The following is a 26204-nucleotide window of genomic DNA, read 5'->3' as shown; positions in this document are numbered from 1 at the left end:
TGATTTCTATAGTGGCTACACTAGTTTACCTTCCCACCAAGAGTATATGTGGGTTCCTTTTTCTCTGCGCCCTCATTAGCATTGTTGTCTGTATTCTTGATGAGGCAGATTCTCAGTGTCATTTTGGTTTACATTTCCTTTGGGGCCAGGGATGTTGAGCATTCCTTCATGCATTCTTTGGCCATTTGTACTTCTTCTTTGGAGAGTTGTTTGACCCTTCCTCTTCCTGCTTCCATGAATATGAAGGAGTCCTTATTTGGTGACAAACGTTGTTGCTAAGAAAATAAAATTTCCACTGGTTTTGAATTTGCACCTGCCAACATATAATCATTTCCAGAGTTTGTAAGCTATTTGGAAATTCATAAGATCTGAATGGCACATATAAATGTATTTTGTATTTGAGGTTATATGTAAGAGTGTATAATACTGTGGATCCATAGATCTTCCATGCATCTCTCCTTTGAGTTGCCTTCCTTTTGCTGGGATACTGGAAAAATTAGTGCTAAAAGATGAAAGTTCTGTATATTTAGATCCCAAGTTCTTTTATGAACTGTAACAATGTCAAATGTCATATGGAATTAATTGTCTCCAATTCCACTACATTGCACCACTTCTTTTCATTGATTAGTAGACATTACCCTCTGTTCTACTGATAACCCAAGGAGAGGCTCTTCATTTATTACAGACAGCAACCATGGAAGAAAAGGCAGAATGACAGTGAGTCAGAGAATTAACAAAGCCATACAGGACAGCTGCAGAGAGAGAGAGAGAGAGAGAGAGAGAGAGAGAGAGAGAGAGAGAGAGAGAGAGACCCTGGGTCCAACTTCTGAGCTCTTGGGGACACTCAAGTCCTAAGTTTCTAGTTCAGTCTGTCCAGTTACAGTTCAGCTTGTCTCTATTTGCTACTTGACCAAAGAATGGAAAATATGTTAAGGAGGATTAAATAACAATGGATTTAATTAAGAATAACCCTCTCCACTCACAATTACATATCTATATTTAATCTTTTTACTCAAAATATTAATCAAAGGATAGTTAATATAGTTCTAAATATTTTAACAGTAGATCTATTTTTAGAATAAACGTTCTTATTTAGACTTTATTAAGCCTCAGAGGGGGTATGCATATGGTTGTGTGCTTCAAAAGATCCTATCCATCCTACTAAGATAATTGACCAGATTACTGTAATGTTCAAACATACACTGAACATCCCCTTTGTAGACCCAACAGGGTAGAGGGGCAAAGACATGGAATACTGAAAATTAACTATGCAATTTGTGCGTAGGGATGGGAGGGGGAAATGGGGAAAGAGTAAAGGAAGGCGTGACATTGTCCAAAAAGAAATGTACTCCTGACATGCCTTATGAAATGGTAACCCTTCTCTACATCACCCTAAGAATAACAATAAAAATATTTTTAAGACATGGAAGACGCAATGGTCACTTTTGGGTTGAGACTTCTTTTAACTGTATTTTTTTTTGTCTTTTCTTTTTTGGTACTGGGGATCGAACCCAGGACGTTGCACTTGCTAGGCAAGCGCTTTGCCACTGAGCTACATCCCAGCCCTGAGACTTCTTTTAGTCTCCCAGACATCCCAAGCTCCCTCTGGTTAGAGTGTTTTTCCATAGTCATTGATCCACATGGCTTTCTTGGCCTGTCCTTGACTTGCACCTACTAACTCCTACTTCTCCTCAGGTGTCTGTAGAAAACTATTTCCTTCCAGAAGCCCCCCCTCACTACTGCCCACACTAATCAAGTCCTCCTGCTTTGTGTGGCCACAACTCTATCTCCCCTGTTATAGCTTTTACCATGCTTTGTGGTCATTGCATGTTTAGTTCTCTGCCATTCAGGCAAAACTCTAAATGTCTGTGAGAGCAGAGACTCTGCTGTACCCCCTTTGTAGGGAGAATGTTCTCACTGAGAACTAGTGGCTTATACCTGTAATTCTAGCTACTCAAGGAGGCTAAGATCTGAGGAAGACCTGGAAGATAAATTCAAGGGACTCTTATCTCCAAATAACTATGGCTCAATTGACAGAGTATGGCTACAAGTGAAAAAGCCTATTAATAGGCTAAGACTCTGAGTTCAAATCCTAGTACTAACACACACACACACACACACACACACACACACACACACACACACACACACACACAGAGCATCACACAAAGAGATTGTTCCCTTAGTCATAGTGTTAAGCAATTATTTTCCAACAATGGACAAATGAAACATGGAGTATAAATGAGAAGATTTGAACAGATTAGTATTCTCCAAAGTAGAGCTATAAGACTTTAGTTCCTGAAGATTTCCAGAAAAAGAGCGCTTACGTTTTGGAAAACATTGGGCTAAACAAAACTAATCCAGCTACAGTGCATGAAATCTCAGAAGGGAGGTGAAGGTCTAGTCCCAATGGTATTAATCAGAACCAGTGACCACATATGTTCTTGTTCTGCGGTAGAACGTAGCCTAAGAACAGTACCCTGTGAAGCCTCTATTGGGCAGGGCCACAATAAGGGACATAAGGGAAATAAGGGAAGCGTGTCCCTCGATGAGAAAGTAGCTAGAGGACGATGAACATGGTATAGAATACTAAGGTGACTTTTATAGCAGAACATGTGACACTGAGGAAGCATGCAATGGGAGATTGGCAGGGATATCTTCAGCACCATTCTGCAGGGAAGAAATATCAACCTTTGAGAAGGATGTCACACACACTAACTTGATTTGGGGATGGTGGTTCTGGAAGCCTCATACAAAGCAAAGCAGAGCAAAGAGCAATTTGCCAGTTTAAAAAGAAAACATAAGTTTCTACTGAGAGAGGCTAAGGATGTAAATTACAGAAATGGAAGTTGGTACAGGAAAGAATATTCTAGACAAGTAGATTCAATGGTAAGTGAGTCCCATGCAGGAAAGAACAAATCAGGAGAAGACCCCAGAGAGACTCCAACATTGAAAGAGTGTGTAGAAAACAGACGAGTCTAACATGTATAGTTAATACACATGAACAAAACAATCACATAGAAGGGGTGTTGTTATTGAAGGGAGGAGAAGAATCACAATGCTGTATCCCATAGTGGAGAGAGCTCAGAGGTCCAGATAAACTTTATGCATGCAGAGCTGTGTTGAGGGTAGATTTTAATGGAGCACTTCCACTCAGGTCAGTAACGGCATTTTGTAATAGTCCAGCTTGTAGGTAAATTACCATATAGAATGCTGAGCTCTTTCTGCCCGTGTGGTCAGCATGACTCTTTCTGCAGAGCCATTTCTATATAAACCACCAATTCAGTTTGGCTTCCCAAAATGTCACCTATTCCTGCTTAACTCTATGGTGACACTAGTTACTTTATAATTTTCATATCGGTTAACATATGGAGAAGTGGCTGAGTGACAAAGCTTCACTGATTAAAAGAGAAAGAGAGAGATGGAAGAAATGTATAGGAAACCCGAATTTTACTTAATTTACTTGTTTTTATAGTGTTGGAAGTTAAACTCAGGACATCAAGCATGCTAGGCAAGCACTCTACCACTGAACTCACTCTCCGAAAATTTTGTTTTAAAAGAGTATTGAGTTGAATGCTTATGGGGGGAACTAAATTAAAAGTAGCAAGAAGTAACCCAATCAATAGAAAAATTCTCTGAAACCAAAAATATGGAGCCAGAGCCTCCTGGGTCTATCTCCTGACTCTAGTACAAGTTCTGTGACCCCTGGGGAAAGAAATGTGTGCTTTTCCACATTGAGCGGTACACTTAGTCAATGTTTTGAATTCTCAGAGTAAACCAAAGAAGAAGATAAGGTTCAGACATGGCTAAGGGATTTCATTACATAGTGAATGATACATAGTCTTGTTCAAATGCAGGGCAAAATGGCAGGCAGTTACTTTCCACCTATCTGAAAACTGGACAAGGCAGAAACTAGGCTTGTTTTATTCTTATTGCTATGGCCAGACCATACAAACTCAGAGAAGGCTGTTAACCAACAGCCTTGTTGATGGAATGAGCAAAAGAATATATGTCCAAATAAATGAAGACAGTTTCTAATGTCCTTGATCTTTTCCAGTGTTACTGTTCCCTTATGTCCGCCCAGTCAAGTGTTCAGTGAACCTTTCCACATTGCTCAAGGAAAAGTTATGCTGATTGGCTGACAGACTTAGGAAAAGTTGTGCTGAGGGGGGGATCTGCAGGAGGGTGGAGGAAAGGAAGAGAAGGTAACCGTGGATGACTACAGTCAAAAGACATTATGCATATGTATGAAAATGTCATAATGAAACCCATTTAAAGTTTGTCATTTAAAAGAATCCATCTGAAATCCATTTATATACATTAAATCGAGCCTATTTGGTTATCAAAGTAGTGACATAATGGCAAATGCATTCTTTCAAATAGCTTTTAAAATGTAGTCTTTAAACTGTATGTCCTTAGTAAAATTTATTCTGCAGGTAAAGCAAAACAGTAATCACCAAAGAAAACTAAAACAGAGCTCTAACCATAGAGTAGTGCAGTGACTCAGTGAAGAAAGTTCAGGGCCAAGAGCTGGGAATAAGCTGTACAAATAGCTAAAACGGATTGCATTGCTAGCGACAGTTCTCCAGGATTGTGGCATTAGCATGAAGGCTGGAACATGTAGTTGTATAGGGCTTGGGTCAAAGGGAAATTGTCTAAATGATTGGAGAAAGAAAGGAGTGTATTCAAGTCCCCACAAGGTTTTAGGAATGAAATCCATTATAGTGATTGGAAAGGGTCATTGATGGTGATGACAAGCTATATAATATTCAAGATGTGCCTCTGCCAGTTATGATGCGGAGGTCTTGACACACAGACCATTCATCTTGACAAATCTCCTAAGACATAGACACTGTTTAGATTCCCTTTTTAGCTTGCCACAGATCACATAGCTGAAGTAATAACAACTACAATTTTAACACTAGTTTGGCCTGAATCCAGGGCCTGAGCTTTGAGCTCTATATTGTTTCCCCCAGAAGGATGTGAATGTGGGGAAGTCTTTATTTCTCTGCCTATTAGGTCTTGCTGAATGCTCCTAATCATTAATGTGTGCAGGCTGCTCTTATGCTATAAAATATTTGAATACACACTAATTTCCTAATATATTAAATTGTATTTCCAGGCAATTTCTCCCTGTTACCTTGTTGGTGTGCCAAGTCTCAAAAGCATTTTGAAGCAAAATAGAACAGACTTATGTAGAGATGGAGCCAGAACATTAAAATAGTCAGGTGCAATGAATTCATGTGAGAAAGGGCTTTAAAGCAATCGAGAACGTGGCTTCTCCATTCACCAGGAATTTCACCACAGTACAGGCAAAGCTAAAGCCCATGAGTACCAAAGAACAAAACGGCAGTGGTTTCCAGTGCAGATTCTGTCCTCCTAACCCAAACTCACAATGGAAAGCCTCTGTGGTTATGTGGGGAGGCAAATCCTTTTAAACACAAGACAGACATAAATTGGCCCAAAAGGCATGTGTGTTGGAAAGGCTATTGCAACCAGGCAGGGCGCTGAAGATAGGAGCAACAGTGATTTTTCTCACCATCGAACTTTTAAAGTATATAAATACTAATAAAAATGACTTTTGAAAAAGTGAAGATATTAATAAGTGTCATCTTAAACCAAGGTGAGTTGATACTTTTCAGATTTAGTATGAAAAGAAATTGATGAACGTATCACTAATCAGTGTGGCTCGATGACTGGGTCTTCTCCTGGTGTTTTCTCATACATGCACACACACACACACACACACACACACACACACACACATACACGCACATCTATATGCCCACACATTGCTCTGGCCTGGGTCAGCTATGAGGAAAGGAAAATGTTAGCACTTAGGAGTGGTGTACCTTCTTCCCTGTAGCTGAATGATTAGCAAGCCAATCTTCTGCGCTATCTCACACCTAATCCTATCTTGGACTGCTCAGGATCTTTATTAAATAGCTCCTGGAGTGTCCCCATTCTTTTCTACTGTCTCACAAATCACTCGAACACTGACTTGCTTAAAACAACAATCATATTTTATCTTCATTGGCTAAAGTGACTCATGAGATTGTGGTTCCCATAGTGATTGTTGGGGAGTTTAGTCAGGATATTTGGAAACCCTTTCTTTGATCTCTTCATCTAACCTAGGTTAGCTTCCTTGTAGCATAATAGCCTCAGCCCAACTAACTGCTTCCCTGCCAGTTGACAGCTTCAAGATGGGATAATCCTACTTAGTGAGGCAGGGCTGCAAATATGACTCAGCCAGTACTGAGCATAGGTAAGGCCTGAGTTCCAGCCTGAACACTGAAGGAAAATGCCTAACTACTTAGGCACTTGCTATGTTACTTTTTCTGTGTGTGTGTGTGTGTGTGTGTGTGTGTGTGTGTGTGTGTGTGTGTGTGTGTGTGTGTGTGTGTGTGTGTGTGTGTGTGTGTGTGTGTGTGTGTGTGTGTGTGTATGCCAGTCTTGGAGCTTGAACTCAGGGCCTGGGTATTGTCCCTGAGCAGTTTTACTCAAGGCTAGCATTGTACCACTTGAGGAATACCTCCACTTCCAGTTTTTTGATAGTTCACTGGAGACGAGTTTCACAAATTCTCCTTCCTGGATTGGCTTTGAACCATGATCCTCAGATCTTACTCTCCTGTGTAGTAAGGATTGCCAGCATTAGCCACTGGTGCCGGGTTGCTTTTTTATGATGGAGTCTTTGCAGTTCTAAGAATTATATCAACCACACAAACCCCAACTGTAATTCAGAGATAGAGGAATTAGGTCCTACCACTTGATGGGGGTGGGCAGCTAGACCCTGTGAGATAGAATGTATGGTTAGTCATGTCTTTGAAAAATCACAGCCTGCAATTTGCAAACCGTGAGACCAAAGGAGGATACTCTTAGAGGAAGAGCACAAAGGCACAATGCCTATGTGTCTCTGGTCATATAACATAATATTTATCACAATGAACCCTAGGAAATGGAAAGAAGAAGTTTTTTTTTCTTTGTCATTTTTGTTTTTTCCCCCTTTTTGTCCTGTTTGTTCATTTATCTGTCTTCAGAAGGTAAGGGGGGAGGTCACAGAAATGGTGTAACAAAGGGTGAACCAATGCAGCAGCGGTACTCACAAGGCACTGTGTTGAAAATGAACTATACAACTTGTGGGTGGGGACAGGAAGGAAAAACTGGGAGAAAGTAAAGGAAGGGGTAACATTATCCAAAAAGAAATGTACTCTTTAGCTGACTTATGTAACTATCACTCCTCTGTGCATCACCTTTATAATAACAAGTTTTAAAAATACAGCCTGCAACATGGCTGGCACACACACACACACACACACACACACACACACACACACACACCAATGTGGCCAGGGGCATTCACCATCTACTCTACACCAGACCCACCAGTGATGCCTGATAACATCTCTGCACATCTCTTCCCTAGCTCATTAAACTGAGGTTAAATACCCTGCCTGCAATGAGCAGGTAGCAGAACTAGAATTCAATCCCAGGCCTCTTGCTACGTCACTCACAGCCTTTTACACGCCTTTTACAATCACCATCTCCTTCATTTACCCGTTAGCACAGCAATAGAATGTCTCTTCTCCCCTCTTACATCTCCCACTGGTCTTAGTCCTTTTTGAACCCCAATCATGACATCAGTTCTACATGATGCCTTGGAGGGAATTAAAGGGAGTAAGCTAAGCCTGTGGGAAACTGCCTTTTCCTGTTGCTCTCCCGAAGTGAAGTTGTCACAGGGATATTCTGCTGAGCTGGCTGAAAAGCAGTGTGAAAAATGGCCTCTGAGATTGGCAGTGGCACTAACTTGGCAGGGAACAAGGTAATAACTGTTCTGTTATGGATTATGCCGGAGCTCTCAGATCTTGTTCCTGTCAGGCTTTGCCTTCATTCTGGGAAGCCCCTTGCAAAGCAGCCCTCTTTCCTCTGAAGAAGAATCCCTTGGCCCCACACCTTGCTTGTTTATTGCATTGCAGACTTTCCATAGCAGAGCAGAAACAAACTGATCTAAGTTTAGCAGCTTAGAGAGTTTAATATGACTTTGGCAAAAAGATCTCCATACAGAGAGTTTTAGTGAGTTGGCCAAGAATAGCATGGGACAAAATTAGCTCATATTAAACATTATAAATGGAAAAGGGGAGAGAGAAAGAGGGAGAGAGAAGAAAAAAATCAAGAGGGCAGAAAGGAGGATGGGAAAGGGAAAGAAGAAGGGTAGAAAACACAAGTTATGAAAATCAATGTATTTTCCATCTTTCGGGGTGCCAACAGGCAATTGGAAAGAAAAAGATGGTATGAGATAAAGAAGAGGGTTCACTTTGGGTGCGACACATTCACTGAGTGTGCTCAGTATGCTCCCTGTGCACCCCCTGTTCAGTCCCCCCTCTTGTAACTCTCGGTATTTCAGAGTCTCCATGATTTTTGTCTTTTCCAAACTATAATATAGTTGGACTCAAATAGAATGTAATCTTTTCAGATTTGCTTTCCTTCACTTAATAATGTGCATTTAAGTTTCCATCATGTCTCTTCATAGCTTGATAGTTTGTTTCTTCTTAATATTGAGTAATATTCCATCATTTGAATATACCACAGTTTACTTACCCATGAACTGAAAGATATCCTGATTGTATTCAAGTTTGGACAGAAAACTTCTATTTATGTGTAAGTGTGTGTGTGTGTGTGTGTGTGTGTGTGTGTCTGTGTGTGTGTCTGTGTCTGTGTGTGTCTGTGTGTGTCTGTGTGTTTCAACTCCTTTGGGTAAATACCAAAGAGCAAGATTTTTAGACAGAATGGTTAAAGTATGCTTACTCTGTAAGAAGCTATCTAACTTATTAAAAGTGTGGAGCTCTATTCAAGATGTCACTTTTATCAAATATTAGTGGTCTCTACTGATTTGTTGTTGGAAGCAAATGATGCGTATAAAATGCTTAGTAGGACAGTATATGGTACTTAGTAAGCACTAATAAATATTGGCTATTATGCCATAATAGTAAATGTTATATAATGGTGGTGATGATACACCAATTGATTATAGAATTGGAAAGGGAAGATATGGGAAAGAAAGAATACTAGAATATTGCTTCTAGAACTAAAATTCTCCAGACATTTAGCCCTCCCATAAGGAAAATCCTGTGTCCTAAGGTGAGTTTGAAGGTAAATGGAACATCATTCCTAATTTTGAAGAGGTCTTCATCAAGCGTATTACATGATTCTGATGGAGTGTGATGATATATATATATATATATATATATATGTATATATATATATATATATATATTCTGATGGAGTGTGAAGTATAATCCTGCTATGTCGACAAGGATGGCCTCAAATCTGCCATCTGTCTGTCTCCCCTTCCTGAAGGCTGGGATTATAGACTTGCCCCATCAGTCCTGGCTATGATACCTTCATTTACAAAGGTGGGGTGATAACACAAATGAAAGCACTGCACAAGTAGGAGAAAGCTATGCCCAACCGTTGAGCAAGATTTGAAATATTTTGCTGTTTGGTGAGGAGTAGAGAAGTAGACTTTAAACAAAGACAGGCAGTCATGGAAATGTTGGCATCATCAAGCCAAGTAAAATCAAAGACCAAGTAGCGAGGAGATGAACTGGAAAGGCTCATCAGGCCAGTTTATGATTGTCTAGCATACCATAGCAACCAGTATACATTTTATCTGAAAGGCAATAGGTTTTTAAAAACTAAAGTCTATGAGCTGAGACACTATATGATTAAATGTCTGCTTTGACATGGGCTCACACTGAAGACAAGACAGCATATGAACTTGAAGGGTAGAAAGTGGAAACCAGAATATCAGGAAAAGAATCATAATGGCTTCAGTTAGGGCCAAACCCGTGATTGAGAATGGTAGATACAAGATTGTATAATCTGGAGAAAATGATCGGAGAGAGGCTACACAGAGCATAGACTCAAGTGTAACCCTGACTCATTTATTTGGACAATTGGGGCAGACCAAAGAAGATTTTTTTTTTGCAAACCATGATTTTTATTAATCTTCACAATACTATGGTGACATGAAAGAAAGGGAATTTTTAATACTATTTCAGTTCCAAGCATGTTTGATAATTTTCCTGTTCAACCCTGCCCCCTCTCCAAGAGATTACTACTTGAGTTATGCCTTGAGACCCGAACCAATTGAGACTTGGCTATTTAGTTTGTCAAAAGTCCCAAAGAGGAACAGACAAATAGGTTCTCAAAGTACAAATTCTAATTCCAAATATAATCTAAAGTTGGGCCATCAAATGTGGTAGCTACGAACTACACATAACCATGGAGCACTTGAAATATGGCTAGTTCTGAGATGTGATAGAAGTGTAAAATTTATACTAGAATTCAGAAATTTAGTACTGGGAGAAGAATCCAAAATATTTTGCTAATTTTTTTACTTATTACCTATTGACATGAACACATTTTGAATATATTAAATAGACTACATTATGAAAATAATTGTACTAGTGTTTTTAATATCACTACTAGAAAATTCAAGATTGATTATACATATGACTCAGATTCTGTTTGGATTGGCCTATTCTAGTCTTGATTTCATCAGGTCCAATAGTTAATGACTATACAGATTAAGAATGTATTTTCTATTATTGCTCTTCTGCCCATTACAAAGAAAGGTTTTGTGATGTGACATATTTCATCAGGTCCAATAGTTAATGACTATACAGATTAAGAATGTATTTTCTATTATTGCTCTTCTGCCCATTACAAAGAAAGGTTTTGTGATGTGACATATTCTATTACCTTCCAATGTGTCCTTACTCTTTTTTTTTTTTTTTACTTTTTTTTCTGACAATATTAGTATTTGAACTCAGGGCCTCAAGTTTACTTGGCTTGCTTCCTTGACTGGTGGTCTTTAGACATACCTCCAGCCTCTTTTTCTTGAAGTAAAGCATCATGGACCTTTCTTCTCAAGCTGGATTTGAACTATGATCTTCTATATCTCAGCTTCCTGAGTAGTTAGAATTGCAAGCATGAGCAACTGGTACTGGGGTCCCAAGCTCCTCCCCTCCCCTTTACTTTTGCTTCAGTTTTCAGATACAACATCTAGGTTTGCTCCGTTGGGATTACAGTTATACACCACCATACCCAACCCAATATGCCTTATTCTTATTTTATTTCATTTTATTGCCCGTCCTGGGGCTTGAACTCAGAGCCTGGGCTCTATCTCTGGGCCTCTTTGTGCTCAAGGCCAGTGCTCTACCACTTGAGCCACAGTGCCACTTCCAGCTTTTTCCAAGTAGTTTATTGGAGATAAGAGACTCATGGATAAGAGACTGCCTGGCCTGGCTTTGGACCATGTTCTTCACATCTCAGCCTCCTAAGTAGCTAGGATTACAGGTGTGAGCCACCAGTGCCTGGCACCTTATTCAGAGAGAAGTTGTCATGGCAAACTGCCATAGCACCTTGTATGTTATTTACTACACCTGCAGAGAGAGACATAAACAAACACCAATCTGTCATTCAGGTGTACACACTGATATTTCTCTTACACAAGCTTGTTTTTCCTATGCAAATCTGAACACTAAATACATAGACCTGACTGCTAATTCCTTCTTATACTCCTGGCTTCTCTGTGTGAAGATAAAGAGAACAGTAATTATTCTGACCTCGCCTCAGGAGGGATATGTAGGTAGTTCCACAGAATTAAAAGTGATTCTGAGGGTGCAGCATCCATCTAATGGTGTCTGTTTTAATGTGATCCTAAGACCTAACATGGTACCTGGCAAAAAAAAAAAAACAAAACAAAAAACAAAAAACAGTTTTTTGGTGCATATGGGTGAGGAGGCAGAAGAGACAGGTCAATATGATCACCTGTTCTCACAGACAGAAAGTAATCCTTCCCAGATCTGACAAACTTAGGGGAGATAGGAGACTCAGAGTCCACAATGCATATAGTTCATCTTGCTTGGCATTGACGGTGAACAAGTGAACAGACTAAATCTTTAAATCTTGATCACTTAGTGCATTGTTGTTTTCAGTTTCTCAAAGAGCTCTTAAAGAGAGCTCTTTCCATTTCTCAAAAAGCCAAGCCTCTGAATATGCTGGCCCCCCGATTAACATCATGTGGATGGAGATGGCATGTGCTAAGACAGGGGAATTAGGAAAGAATAAAATCATTCTCATTATTCACCTAAGATGGTGGTTGGTAGCTGCAAAAGATCTGTCAATTGGCTTTAGGGACTGTGATGTGACTAGTAAAGTCTGGGTGATTGGGGCTTGTCTTGTAAGAGATGTTTGTTTAGCACCCAGGCAGTTTTTACTTGATATTATGCTTAATTGAGGGGGCTAGAGGAGATCAAGGTCAGAGCAAAGGGGTTGGGTACTCCAACTACCCCACTGGCGTTCTGCAGAATTTAGATATGTGGCAATAATACTAAGCATTGTAGATGTTAGGTTTTGTGTGCACATGTGGTATAAATCTACAGAACTTCACAGTTCATGGCACTGTCTATCATTTCAAAATCCATTCAGTGACTTACCCAATCTACACGGAGTTGCTCTAAGTGAAAATCAAGGAAGCTGGTACAGATGCAGCTTGGGAAATCTCTGCTAACTCAATGGTGCTGGTGCTTGGGAGGAAACATAAGCACATGAAGAAGAAGAAGAAGAAGAAGAAGAAGAAGAAGAAGAAGAAGAAGAAGAAGAAGAAGAAGAAGAAGAAGAAGAAGAAGAAGAAGAAGAAGAAGAAGAAGAAGAAGAAGAAGAAGAAGAAGAAGAAGAAGAAGAAGAAGAAGAAGAAGAAGAAGAAGAAGAGAAAGAAAGAAGAGGAGGGGGAGGAGGAGGGGGAGGAGGAGGGGGAGGAGGAGGGGGAGGAGGAGGGGGAGGAGGAGGAAGAAGGTGGTGGCAGTTCCCCTAGCAAAGGTTGAAGAAAGGTTAATTACCATTCCTTTTTTGAGTGTCTACCCTTCTGTGGAAGGGCAAGTTGAGGGTGGGGGTAGCAGATGTTGACTTAGATGAGGGGCCAAGAGGAGGAGATTAGCTATCTGATTAGAACTCAAATAGCCCACTATGAATTATCCAAGGGAGCTGCTCTAAGTCAGGTGACAGGATCACAGAATAATTCCCTGCAGAAGGAGACAAACTGCATGTTAAAAAGCTCAACCAATGAAGAGGAGGAGGAGGAAGAGGAGGAGGAGGAGGAGGGGGAGGAGGGGGAGGAGGAGGAGGAGGAGGAGGAGGAGGAGGAGGAAAGAAAAGAAAAGAAAAGAAAAGAAAAGAAAAGAAAAGAAAAGGAAAGAAAAGAAAGAAAAGAAAAAGAAAAACGCTCAGGCTGTGAGTTGCAGACTTGTAAAGAGCAATTTCCTTGCGATCTTCCGATCTCCCCAGGAGGCAGGAGCAGCCGGGCAAGCAGGCGGAGTCAGAAGCCTGGGGGAGCTCTGGGAAGGCCCAGGGCAGGTCTGGTGAGGGTCCGCAGGTCTGGTGGAAGGTCTGCTTTGGGACTTCCCCACCCCCACCCATATTTCCTTCCGAGATGCCCCCTGCTTCTGACACACACCGGTGGCCTCCCATGCCCGGGACCAAACAGGACTCCCTGCCGGTTGTAGCTGGGCTTTAGAGCACTGGGGCTTTTGTGGAGGTAAGAGGAGGTGGCATTGTGCCTGTGTCCTGGCTAGGCTGGGGGTGGGCGGGCGGCTGCTTGCTGATGTCTGTGTGCCCGCAGGTCACGCCCAGGAGGAGGAGAATATTTCTGAAGGAGGCTGGAGGAAGCCTGGAGGGCGGGGGGGGGGGGGGGGAGTGAGGTTTAAAGGGGGGGGGAAAATGGACCCCTCCTATCCAGATGCTTAGCCACCTAGCGCAGGGTGAGTTGAATCCTCTCCCCCTCCCCAACTCCTAGTTGGCTCCTGGTCCTTCTCATTGCACCCGACGAGCTGGTTAGCAGCCAGGGCACTGGCACCACGGGGGCGGAGGGGGGATGGAAGACGAAGGGGCTGCCTGGCACCGCAAGGCTGTGTGTGTAGCATGTGGATTTGCAGCGCCTGGCGCTGGCGGAGACTCGTGCTCAGTTGGAGAAAGCCAGGCTATTTGGAGAGCCAGCAAACAGCCCTAGGAGGCAGAACACATGTAGGAAGCAAGAACTCGAGGTGGTGTTGAAGGTACGCACGAGGAACCTGGCACTATTTGGGTGCTTTTTGAGTTTCTTGTTGTTGATTTTGATCAGTAGGGGTTTTTTTTTCCCCCATGGGTTTGGGGCACTGTGTGCTTTAGAGAATTTACCTATTGTAGGAGCTGCCCATATTGCAGGATGTCTGGATTTGAAATTCTTGAATCTGGTGTTCACGTAGTTGCCTCTAAAGCTGGTGTGGGGGGGGGTTGTTTGTTTGTTTGTTTGTTGTTGTGTTTTTGGTTTTTGATTTTTTTTTTTTTTAGGCAAATCTCTCTGCAGAGTGAAGGGGCTGGAAGCCCTGTAATGCAGGCTGAGAGAGCAAGCTCTTCCCAATCTCAGGAAGTTTCAGACTGAAAAAAAAGACAGGAAAGGGGCAAAGCAGTTCTTCTGAGGAAATGGGGCTCAAAGAAACACAGTAGAAAAGTGGCAATGGAAAGATGACTTGAAAACACAGGGGCCAAATTTGATGGGATCGTATTTTGACATGTGCGTCGAAATAGAGATAAACAGCAACACAGGAACTGTTACCAGCTCATTGTGCCTAAGAATTTCTTTAATGGAGTGGTTTTGTAACAGTTTGTATAGTACCTGAGAAATAGGCCAGGCATTAGTTTGGAGAGCTCATTTCTTTTCTTTTAAGTATGTTTTTTATTGTAAAAATACTGTACAGTGGGGTTACGGTTACATGAGCAAGGTATTGAGTACATTTCCTATCAAACACTGTTACCTCCTCCTTTGTTTTCCCCTACCATCCCTTCCCTCCCCACATCCCCAATTCCTCCCCACCCCCACCCCACAAGTTGTAAAGTTCGTTTTCTACCTAGTGTCTTTTACATCTCATTGTCACAATTTTCTAATTGTTATTCTTCTCTTGGCCACATGAGATGTCCTAAACATAATCTGGTGATGTTAGCATCCAAAGAGAATATATCCTGACAATACTGAGAGAGATTCAAGTTGTTGTTACATTTTTTCCCTTTCTCACCTTACTTCTATTTTGGGGCAAATTATGCAGAAATTGAATGTGTCTAACTTAAACAACTCTTTAGAGCAGTACAATTATTCATATGAAAGGACATTTGAATTTCTGAATAAAAATGATTTTGAGATTCTTAGATCTCCAAGGCCACAGACTACATTTGAGAAGACTTCGAAGGGAGGGGTGTCATGGACTTCTACCATCTTTTCTCGTGGGGCTCTATTCCCTTCATCTAGTCTGATGCCCCACAGATAAAACTAAACAACAAAGCTGAAAGGTCCCATGAGCCTATATATTTGAGATATAGATACTATAGGTACTATAAATATTTGTAATACATCAGAAAAGCTTGCAGACATCCTTTTTTATTGTGAAAATACTGTACAGAGGGGTTATAATTACATGAGTATATTTCTTATCAAGCATCATTGCCTCCTCCTTTGTTTCCCCTTACCATCCTCTACCATTTCCCCCCCACCCCAACCCCCCACACGTCAAAGTTGTAAAGTTCGTTTTTTGACATAACTTCTTATACATCTCATTGTTGCAATGGGTCCACCTGTATCCCTATTTAAACAATTCGTTTTTTTCCTTCCCTTCCCCAAATTATACCAACATCAAATACAGTGAAAACAGGGGTTATACCATGGGGAGAGACATACAAAACACAAAGAAATCATCTTATAAATATTTTAGAAACAATCGCAAGAAAGAAAACTCATTTGAGTCCGTATCTTGGGGTTCATTTTGCCTAACATCAACTTATCTATCCATTTCTGCTTGTCTTGGTTATTGCAAATAAGGGAAGCCATGGGATCTATGTTTCTTTGCACCTGGCTTACTTCACTTAATATAATTTTTTCCAAGTCTTTCCCTTTCTGATGGAGGCATAGAATTCTATTGTATATGTATATGTAAATAATGCTGCAAAAAAACATAGTTGTGCTAGTAGCTTTAGTATGGTCTTGTTTATGATCATTCTGGTAAATGCCCAGGTAATTGCTGGGTGATAGGGGAGCTCTATGTGGAGTCTTTTGAGGAACTTTCATACTGCTTTCCAAAGTGGTTGAATAAGTTTACACTCCCATCAACAATGCAGTGGGTTTCCTTTCTGGTGAACATCCTTTTTAAAACTATGATGGCCTCTCAAGAAAGCATTGCTTAGACTTCTGTGAGTTGACACTTGCTGAAAACATATAATGTCCTAGAGCCTGACATTCATAAAGATGGTCTCCAAACATTGTAAGACAAGATGCTCTGAGTAGTTTTAGTTGAAGACATTGTTTTATGCTCAAATTTTCTAAACTTTGGTAACCTGCCTAGATTTTGTCATCTACCTTTCTAGACTTAGTATTTTACAGAGGGCTTTTGTGTTACTTTCAGTATTATGGGTAGTCTGGGAGCTATAGCTTGGATGGCAAGTTTTGTGCATTCTGGATAGTTCAACACTTTATGGAACAAATGTCCAAAAGATGTGAAATAGAATAGATTGTGAAGATCCAGTTCTTATGGTAATATTGGTGCTTTTGGCTAAATGATTGTTTGTTTTTTTTAACTGGAGTTCCTGTTCCAAATCTGCCACCTCTTCAGTAAGAAAATGTTAGGCAAGTTTCTTTCTAAGGCACAGTTTCCTCATCTGTAAAAAGCGAAAATAGCAGATTGTATGGGAAGTAACTAAAATGATGCATGAACAGAACCGCATATAATGTTATGCCTGGCTTAGATCTTAACAGGGGCTGCAATTACTATTGTTATTTATAATATCTAATGGCCATAAAATATTTACAAACAAGAATTAATTACCAGAAAATAAAGAACATGTCTGACATTTTAACTCGGCACTAGTGCTTCTCAATATCTGGCATTAGTCTGCTGACATATGTATGTCTCTTTATTAGGGGACATCTTTGTCACTGTGTTTGGGACAGAAGAGTCCATTAAACTGGTTTAAGCTGTACAGAACATTAGTGGGGGCAACCAGATATGTAATTTCTCTCCAGATTCCCTGGGCTCTACCTTCTGCCTGATAATGTAAGCTTGGGAACCACAACGTAGAGGCCTTACAAAAGCAGAACAGCTGTAGTCTCTGGACAGCCATAGAAACCTTTCAGTGCTGGGGCAGGTTTGGTTTTCCTGCTTCATCCCTGCTGTGAGTTTTGTTCCTGCTCTTGCTTGTCTGGAGCCAGAGGTTTTAAATCTTCTAGAGTAGAGAAGCTCCTGAAGGAATAGGACTGTGATTTTTTTTTCTTCTTGAAGTTCCTTGGCATGGAAATTCAATGCCTCCCATAAAAGAAACTCTTGATTATATAGCATAAAGTCCTAAGATAAAGGCACAATTAATCTAAACATTTCCAAAGGCCTTTACTTTGCATCCCATGAGCATTTAGCATACTGTAAAGTACAGAATTCTTGGGATTCTGAAGGAAATTGACTGGGTAAAAAGATCCTCTTAAATGCACTGGAAGTTTACACAATAACAAAATTTAAAAGAAGCAGAAAAGATAACCCAACAGAATTGCAGGAAAATGAGACAAAGTTTTAAAAACAAAGAACAAATATTGAGAAGTAAAAAAACCTCAAACTTGGAAATATGATAATGCTTAGGAAGAAGAAAAATGTTAAGAATATGGAAGAAGCAGGAAAGAATGTAGACTTGAAAATCTGGATTATACACTTGGTCTGAGGCCCCGGGTTAAATCCGTACATTAAATCTATTTTCTCATATAAAATGGTAAAAATAATTCCTTCCCTATTGCAAGGGTACCAGAAAGTAACAAAATCCTGTGTCAAAAACTAAAGAATAAGGGCTGGCAATGTGGTTTAGTGGTAGAGTGCTTGCCTAGCATGCATGAAACTGTGGGTTCAATTCCTCAGTACCACATACACAAAAAAAGCTATAAGTCATTCTGTGGCTCAAATGGTAGAGTGCTAGCCTTGAGCAAAAAAAACTCAGGGACAGAGCCCAAGCCCTGAGTTCAAACCCCAAGACTGGCAAAAACAAAAAAACAAAAAACAACAACAACAAAAAAACCCCAAAAAAACACTAAAGAATAAACAAGAACCTATTCTTCTTGTTGATACTGGGACCTTGAACTTCACCTGGGCCTATCTAGCAGCTATTAGTATCTATTTTGGATTAAAGAAAAATGATCAAAAAATGAAAAAGTATGTGTATGTTACTAAAAACTGAGATTTTTTTTCTTACTGAAAATAAAGAAGAAAATCACTTACTATAATCTGTAGCTAATTAGTTCACTGGAGCTGTCATAATAAGCTTCAACTAGCTGGGTTGCAGGAACATATTCCTTCTCAGTTCTTCAGAATGAGAAGTCCAAGATCAAGGCTGATTTCTCTTCATGCGCCTTCCTGGTAGATTGATGGCTACCTTCTCACACAGTCATTCCTTTGTCTGTGTGCTGTTTGTGTCTTAATCTCTTCTTATAAGAATATGATTCAAGTTGGATGAGGCTCCTATGACTTTGTTTTACCTTTATCACTTTCTTACCAGTCTGATTATTTATTTATTTATTTTTCATTCATGGGGCTTGAACTCAGGGCATGGGTGCTGTCCCTGAGCTTTTTCACTCAAGGCTATCACTCTACAATTTTGAGCCATAGCTCTACTTCTGGTTTCCTAGTGGTTAATGGAAGTCTCTTGGGCTTTCCTGCCCAGGCTGGCTTTGAACTGTGATCCTTAGATCTCAGCCTCCTCAGTATCTAGGACTACAGGCGTAAGCCACAGGTACCCAGCTTAACGGCCTGATCTTTGAAGGAGTCACATTTTGAGGTTCTGAAGGTTAGAGTTCTAACACGTAAAACTTGCAGAGGGTACTCAGTTCAGTCCTTAACAGCTATCAAGTTAAGAAAAGTATTTTCTTAATGTACTATCCTTGTTTTCTGAGACAGATTCATAAAGGCGCCTACTATATTTTTTAATAAGGGAAAATAGTATCTTCAAACTGCCCTGGGGGCTTCCATAGAAGACACCTTGGTAAGCCTGTATCAGGTTTCTTAAGAGAGCTTAACTTGCTAGGCCATCTAAGAGGGAAAGTTAGAGCCTTGCTTTAGGGATTTCTATCAGGGAGTCTGTCAGAGTAGTAGTAGACTGTCTTTACCAAGGTTGCATTTCAGTGGTGGCAGCTTTTCCTAGAGGATGGATTTCACTCAATTTTCCATTTGATGCTCTTTTGAGCTCAGAAAGGATCTGGTATTTCTCTGGATGATTTTCTCCTACATTTCAATATCCTCTCTCTTAAAGGAAAGTGAAGCTTAACCCTGCCATTCAAGTTTTGGCCTGTTCTGCAAGACCATGTACAATAGTGACCTTTTGTTTTTTCAAATCAGTTCCCAGTCCCTTCTTTTCCCATTCAGCTTGAGCAGTAATAATCCGTGGCAAACGCCTTTCATTGCAAACATGTATGTGTTCTCATATGCATACACATTTATTGCAGAAATGGAATTTGAGGTTAGAGAAGATGATTTGCATGTGGGATTTACTGTCCAAATTTCACCTTTCTGATATCAGAGGAGTTAGGATGCCCCTTCTCCTGGCTGAGGCATCCTCACAAATATGGAACGTGTTGCATGAACTTGACACCTGTTCTAAATTCACAGCCATGAAAAGGCACAAGCCAGAGAGGGGCACAAGTGGAACAGCTAATCTCAGGTGCGCACAGGTGAAGGTCAGCCTGCTCACTCACTGCTTTCTCTTCCCCTCCCAGTACTGATGAGGAGACCATTGAACCTTTACTAGGACTATTGCTCATTCTGCAGCACACGTCCAGTTTCTAGTTCACAGTCCAGTTGTTATTTCCAAATTGGAATATGCCACCTAATGGGGGAAGATCATACAAGCAAGATACCTGGTAAGCAACGGGTAAAGAAAAATTATGCTAGAAGAGGCAAAAGAGAACATAGTGATTGCAAAGGACTCCACGGTGTCCCTTTTTATTAAAAATTAAAGCATGCACAAGAGGAAAGATCAGTTCCTTACATGCCTGCTGCCTCCCTCCTTACTTTCCAAACAGATGAGAACATGTTGGGTTACTGGAACACAGACTTTTACTCATCCCCAGCTCCACTGCAGAGGAGTGGAACTGCATAATACTTTGCCCAAGCTTCAAGCTATTTGGAAGCAATGTCATCACCATGTATCAAGTGTTCTTGTTTAGGTTATTAGAGTGAGATTGTTGAAAGAAAAAAAAAAGCAACTGTGATGTAATTTGGAATCTGTTTGTGCCTGGATTATTTAGCACTGATTTCAAGGTTCATGACTTGCCCATAAAAGGGGCAGTCACTGAAGTGATAAGAACAAGCAGGCACTCGGGAACAAGTCATCAGATTGTAAGAACTCAGTGTTGACTTTCTGTGGCATTTATTGTAAGTTAGAAACTTGAATAAAAAAGAAGAAATTTGGTTTGTGCAGATGTAGAATCTCCCAAGTCAAAATTTGTTTTTTATGCATATTATGGCTTGTTCAATAAAGCAAAAGCTAACTGTCTTGTAGGGTTTTTCTTTTTCTTTTTTTTTTCTGTTGTTATTGTGCTTAATCAGTAAGCATTTATTACCTACTGCACTAAGAACAAGGCATTGTGGTAAGAGTTGTGCAGCAAACACAAAGATGAGTCAGATCTATGTGTACCTATTCAGAGAAATAAAACATGTGCAAAGAGTTTTAACAAAATGTAGAAAATGACAGTTTCCATGAGAACAGAAAAATATGGTTATGGATGGAGATAAGAGATGTTAATCCCAGTGAGAAAAGGCTGCAGAGTTGTTGTTAACCTAACAGCCTTGAGAGATGCAAAGAGGAGAAAAGGGAGACATAGGATGAGAAAGTGGGAAGTAAATTTCTAGAGAAAGAAAGGCTCACCTGGAGCGAACACAAAGCAAGTAAGAAGATGCGCTAGAAAGAACCTGAATACCAAGTCTCCAAATGACACCATCAGAACTTAAAAGCATGTGTGGGGTGGCAAGAATGGAAAGACTTGGTGATCATTAGGGATCATAGTGCAGTGGCAGGCATGACAATGGCAATCAGTTAACAACAAAAAAGAACATCAGCAGCTCTCAGTCATTGAGTAAATGCTGACGTTCCCTTCTTTCATCCCCACAGCAGTCCTGGGAGGTAGGAATCCATTCATTGGATCCTCACTTTGCATGAGGTTTGATGTTTTGCAAAATTCACTGCTTTGTTAGGATGTAGAATTGACAAATGCAGAGCCGTGTTCTAGAGGTACTTCACTAGTCCTTCATGGACTTCTTCCAAGTAGCCAGATTCCAAACGGAAGTAGAATGCAGAGTAGCTCCACCTAAAGTGTCCTTTCCGTGCTGTGTTTCGTAATATGCTTTTTTTGGGGGGGGTGCTTTATTATTGGTGAGCTTGCTGTGTAGCTTGGTCCCAAGTGTTTTTGTTGAAATACCATGTGGCATTCCCACCGGCAAAGAAGGCTGTAGTGGGCCTCGCGAGAACATCCAATCAACAATGCCTGTCGAATAAGGGGTGTATTAACTGAAATGTGCATGAGTCGCAGATTGTGCTAAAGAGTTGATGAAAATGTGCTCACAAAAATGTAACCCTGTAGTAATGGTTCATTGTCCACAGTGACTTTCAAATTGTTTGTCATGGTTAACTTTATATTCATTGTCTCAGTTCTAGAAGATGACATGCATCTAGAAACTTATCTATTTCTTCTAGTTTTTTGCCGTCTGTGAGAAGTACAAGAGTCCACTAGTTATTTCATTTCCACCAAGAAGCAAATTAAGGCTCAGATTGCTAAAGAATTTGTTCAGTACTGCACAGCTAGTTGAACTCAATGTGCCAGACTAGCTTGCCATAATTGCATGGTGAACACTTGTAATAAGGTCAAAGACCTTATATGGAGATGTCCATGGAGAGCAGAAGGCAAATATAAATAGTTTAAGGAATAGAATCAACAGGACCTGGCCACTGATTGTTCTTAGAGGGCAAAATGAGAAGAGAGGCCTATTGACAGCTCTCTAGTCTGGTGGAAGTGATAGATTGCCGGAATGGAGAGGCTGGAAGGTCAAAGTCACAGAGAAAACAGTGGATGCAGCAGTGATTAAGGGCTTGGTTTGGAGAATAAAATCATCAGGTTTTATTTTGTGAGCATTTAATACATCCCAGGTCCCAGTCAGAGGTACCCAACAAATGATCTAATTTGATACTTGTAGTAACACTACAAGATAGGAAATATTACTCCCATTTTGCAGATAGAGTAAGTAAGACTCATAGAAATACCACAACTTGCCCACTGACCGTCTGCCAATGAATCGATGAACAGACAATACAAGTCCAGGCCTGATGACCAGGGAGGTTGTAATCACCAAGAGTTTTGAGTTTCCAGTTTTGGAGAAAGAGAAGCATTTATATTAATGATGCCCCATCTTGTTCTTACTTTCTGGTTTTCAGTTTAATTTTTCCCAGTATTTTTTCTATCTGCATGCTACTGTTCAAATTCTTCTCTCCCAAGAAATGTTACTATTCTAGTCTTTAGGTTTCGTTTTCCTCCTCCTTTTCTTCCTCCTTGTGTATCCTCCTCCCCTGTCTCTTCTTCCTTTTATACTGCAGAGGAGCGGTTAAAATTATTTAGTAGCTGCAAATTGGACATGCTAAATTGTATTCTATTAATTGTGTTATTTAACAAAATAAGTGTGAATGCTCCAGTATTTTCTAGAATATAAAACATTTCTGAGAAGAACTATTCTCTTAGTCACTCTTGCATTTCATGGTATTACAGCTATGGTTAATGAGAAGCTGAGATCATTAATAAAGGAGAAGCTTGCTATTTGTCTACTAGATTGGGAAAGCTCAGCATAAAAAGTCATGGTTCTCATTTTGCATTTCATCTGGGACATGAATGAAACTTTTAAAAGATATGAAATCTCCTGCTAGTTGCTGGTGGCTCATACCTGTAAATCCTAGCTACTCAAGAAAGACCTGAGGATTACAGTTTGAAGCCAGCCTGGAAAGGAAAGTCTATGAAACTCTTATCTACAATTGCCTACCAAAAAAACCAGAAGTGGAACTGTGGCTGAAATGGTAGAGCACAAAAGCTCAGGGACTGTGTCCAGGCCCTGAGTTCAAGGCTCAGGACCAGCACCAGTAAATAAATAAATAAATAAATGCAAGCAAGCTATGAAATCTCAGTCCAAATTTCCCAACTCTGTACCGAGCCTTATTTGCTTATGATCCTGAGATAGTAAGAAATTAAAAATTCCCCAAGTCATATATTAGTCTCATAACACTCATAGCAATAGAAGTGTGCTTGTGGACAAAGTAGTTTCTAAATAGTACAGAGAGTATCTCATCTGGAAAGATCCAGAGATGATTATTATAGTCAAAGACACTTTAACAATGTGTAAGGGGAAGGAAAAAAATCTTGCATCAGCATCTTGAGCTCTTACCTTCTCTAAAATGTTCCTTCAACGTATCCAAGAACATGAGCATTCTTTCTGGCCACATGGAAGTACTCTCTACAGATCCACGGCAGTCCATCAAAATACCTCTCCACAGAGTTCAATGCCCAGGGTTGCAAGAACAGTGAGCTTGAATCTCTGTCAGTGAGTGCAAAAGAGTTCACCCAAAGGGAGTTTCTGTTCTTTGAAATAACCCATCTGAAACCCTTCATTTATAAATTAAAAAAGAAACCTCCTGAACTGTACTGAAGCTAAAAGAGACAAAAAAGAGCTGAAGGTAGCTGGCAAATGTGCTTTCTACTGTAGCTCTTAGGCGAATACATTCTGCATTTGTGTAGAGATCTGGGAGCATTAGGGAAAAAGGCTCTGAAATCTTTGTCTTTCTTCTTTACACTCTCAGAGCTTAAAAGGGAAGTGGAAAAAGTGAAGCCTTGTTTGATTCAACAAACACTGGAAACCATCTTTCGAATATCCTGGACAGAATCAAGTCCAAAATGTGCTTTGCCAAACCCAAGGGAAATTCACTCCATATGTTTCGGATTCATTTATAGTTCAATCATCAAAATATTGCTTTGCAAGGACTAGTTCTGTCCAAGAAACTCTTTATGAGCCATTTTAAGACATTATCTTGAAAACAGGAAGCCCTGTTTTGCCAAGAGCTTACAAATGCCTGAGCAGAATCTGGATATGATTCTGGGGACAGCAGCCCTGCATACTAAGGTTTCCAGACCAAGCGGAGCCCATTGTCCCGTCCCTTTGAGAAACTAGTTCTTTGTGCCTATCTCTGTTCCTGGAAGCGTAGAAAAAGAACCCATAACTGGAGGGAACACTCACTACTGGTTTTCATGATGGCCTCTCAAACTCATTCCCTTTTATGGAGTTTTCTGCCCTCTTCCCCACAAGCCTTTGTTGAAGGATAACTCTGAAGATAACTCCTCTACGGAAGTTCTGATAGCATTGGCACAGTCAGGTAAAATTTCATTAATAGGCATGAGGGGGTGGGGGTGGGAATAACAGCTTCAAAGGAGACAGTCATTCTGGGAAAGGGGGGACAGGGAAATCTCATTTTAAAATTTTAAAATGTACTAAAACACACAATTGTACAATGAAATATCTTAACCAACTTAGCATTTTAGTGTAAGTGTCCAGGCCAGTGACATCCATACAGTCACATTATTGTGCAGCCTTTACCATCATCCGTCTCAAGAACAATTCCATGCAGCATGCTGCTGGCTTACACTTGTAAATCCTAGCTACTCAGGAGGCTGAGATCTGAGGATTACGGTTTGAAGCCAGGAAAGTCTGTGAGACTTTATTTATTTGTTTGACCAGTCCTGTGGCTTGAACTCACTGTCCCTTAGCCTCTTGGTGCTCTACCACTTGAGCCACACTACCACTTCCAGCCTTTTCTGAGTAGTTTATTGGTGTTAAAGAGTCTCATGGACTTTTCTGCCTGGGCTGGCTTTGAACCGTGATCCTCAGACCTCAACCTCCCGAGTAGCTAGGATTATAGCCACTAGTGCCCAGCTGAGATCCATATTTCTAATAAACTATTACTGCAATCCTTGGTAGCTGAATGTGTTATGGATGGCTGGTACCATTAGATATTGTACACTTAAACATCAGCAAATGCATGCCATCCATTTCAGTTTCATTTTAATTGAGAATTATCTTCTCTTTCTCACAATAATTAGTCACCAATAGCAGTTACTTCTTCAGGTCACTCCTAATTTCCAATAATAAAACTATTACAACACAGAGAAGGTTGGATCTCTGTTCTAGCAGATGGATGCTCTCCGGTTTCTCTAATAATGACACGGACCAATTTCCAATTTAAATTTTAAAGAAGGAGACATTAACTGCACAGTATTACTTTAGAACTTAAATTTAATCTTCCAAAAAAAAGGAATGCTTACCCTTGTCCCCCGTTTCTTTTCCTTTTCTTTGCCAGTATACTGTGATGATTAAAGAAATTAAAAAAAAAATTTTTCAAAGTATTGGAAATTGAATTCAGGGACTTAAACTTGCTGGGCAGGTGCTCTGCCAGTTGTGCCACAACCCCCAGCCCTTTTTGCTTTAGTTATCTATCAGGTAGGACTCCCTGTTTATTGCCAGATCCAGCTTTGAGCTGTAATCCCCTACATCTCCCTGAAGTTGGGGTCACAGTTGTGTACCACCATGCCTAGTCCCAAGAACACAAGCTTTTGATGCCACATAACATTTTCCATTCTATGGTATAACAAAAACTGGCAAAATCAATCAGAAGTCATAGCCATCATTTTTTTCCATGAGTTGAAACTGGATCATATCGATCAGTAGAAGAATGGTCTGTAGTCAAATAAAAAGGTCAGGATAATCATGAAGAGAGATGTTTGTTTTTATTCTTCCTTTCATTATACTATTTGAGGATCCATGTACTTCTACCTAGCCCTTGAAGTTAGCCTAACCCACACGTGTGGCCAGGACTGGAGGGAATAATTTAAGATCCCTCTTTTTATTGTTCTCCAATTCCATAGCCACCCATCACCAGTTCTAGGGCTGAAACTTCTTTCTCATCCTGAAACTCCTTTCTTATCTTTTTAAATTTTTTTCCAGTCGTACCTATCTGTGTTGTCTTCAGTTCTTTTTTGTCTCTGGGTATTTGGGGGAAAAAAACGGTTT

The 26204-nt window shown here is 40.4% G+C and overlaps 1 protein-coding gene across 7 annotated transcripts in view; it reads left to right on the top strand.

Annotated features, from left to right (window-relative positions):
* Phactr1 (phosphatase and actin regulator 1) overlaps positions 1 to 26204 on the top strand; it is a 434482-nt gene that overhangs the window by 166145 nt on the left and 242133 nt on the right. The window contains exon 1 of one of the 7 annotated variants that reach the window (XM_070024556.1): positions 13379 to 13597. The exons of 5 other annotated variants lie outside the window; for them this stretch is intronic. The gene's annotated coding sequence lies outside the window, so the exon portion shown is untranslated. Of the gene's footprint in view, positions 1 to 13378; positions 13598 to 14012; positions 14115 to 26204 lie in introns of those variants that run through there. One more of the 7 variants, XM_070024557.1, reaches the window with a different exon arrangement.

The sequence above is a fragment of the Dipodomys merriami genome, unplaced genomic scaffold (genome assembly GCF_024711535.1).
Source record: "Dipodomys merriami isolate MVZ:Mamm:240054 unplaced genomic scaffold, mDipMer1.0.p SCAF_16, whole genome shotgun sequence".
In the NCBI taxonomy this organism is placed as follows: Eukaryota; Metazoa; Chordata; class Mammalia; order Rodentia; family Heteromyidae; genus Dipodomys; species Dipodomys merriami.
This window is presented reverse-complemented; position numbering and strand designations above follow the sequence as displayed.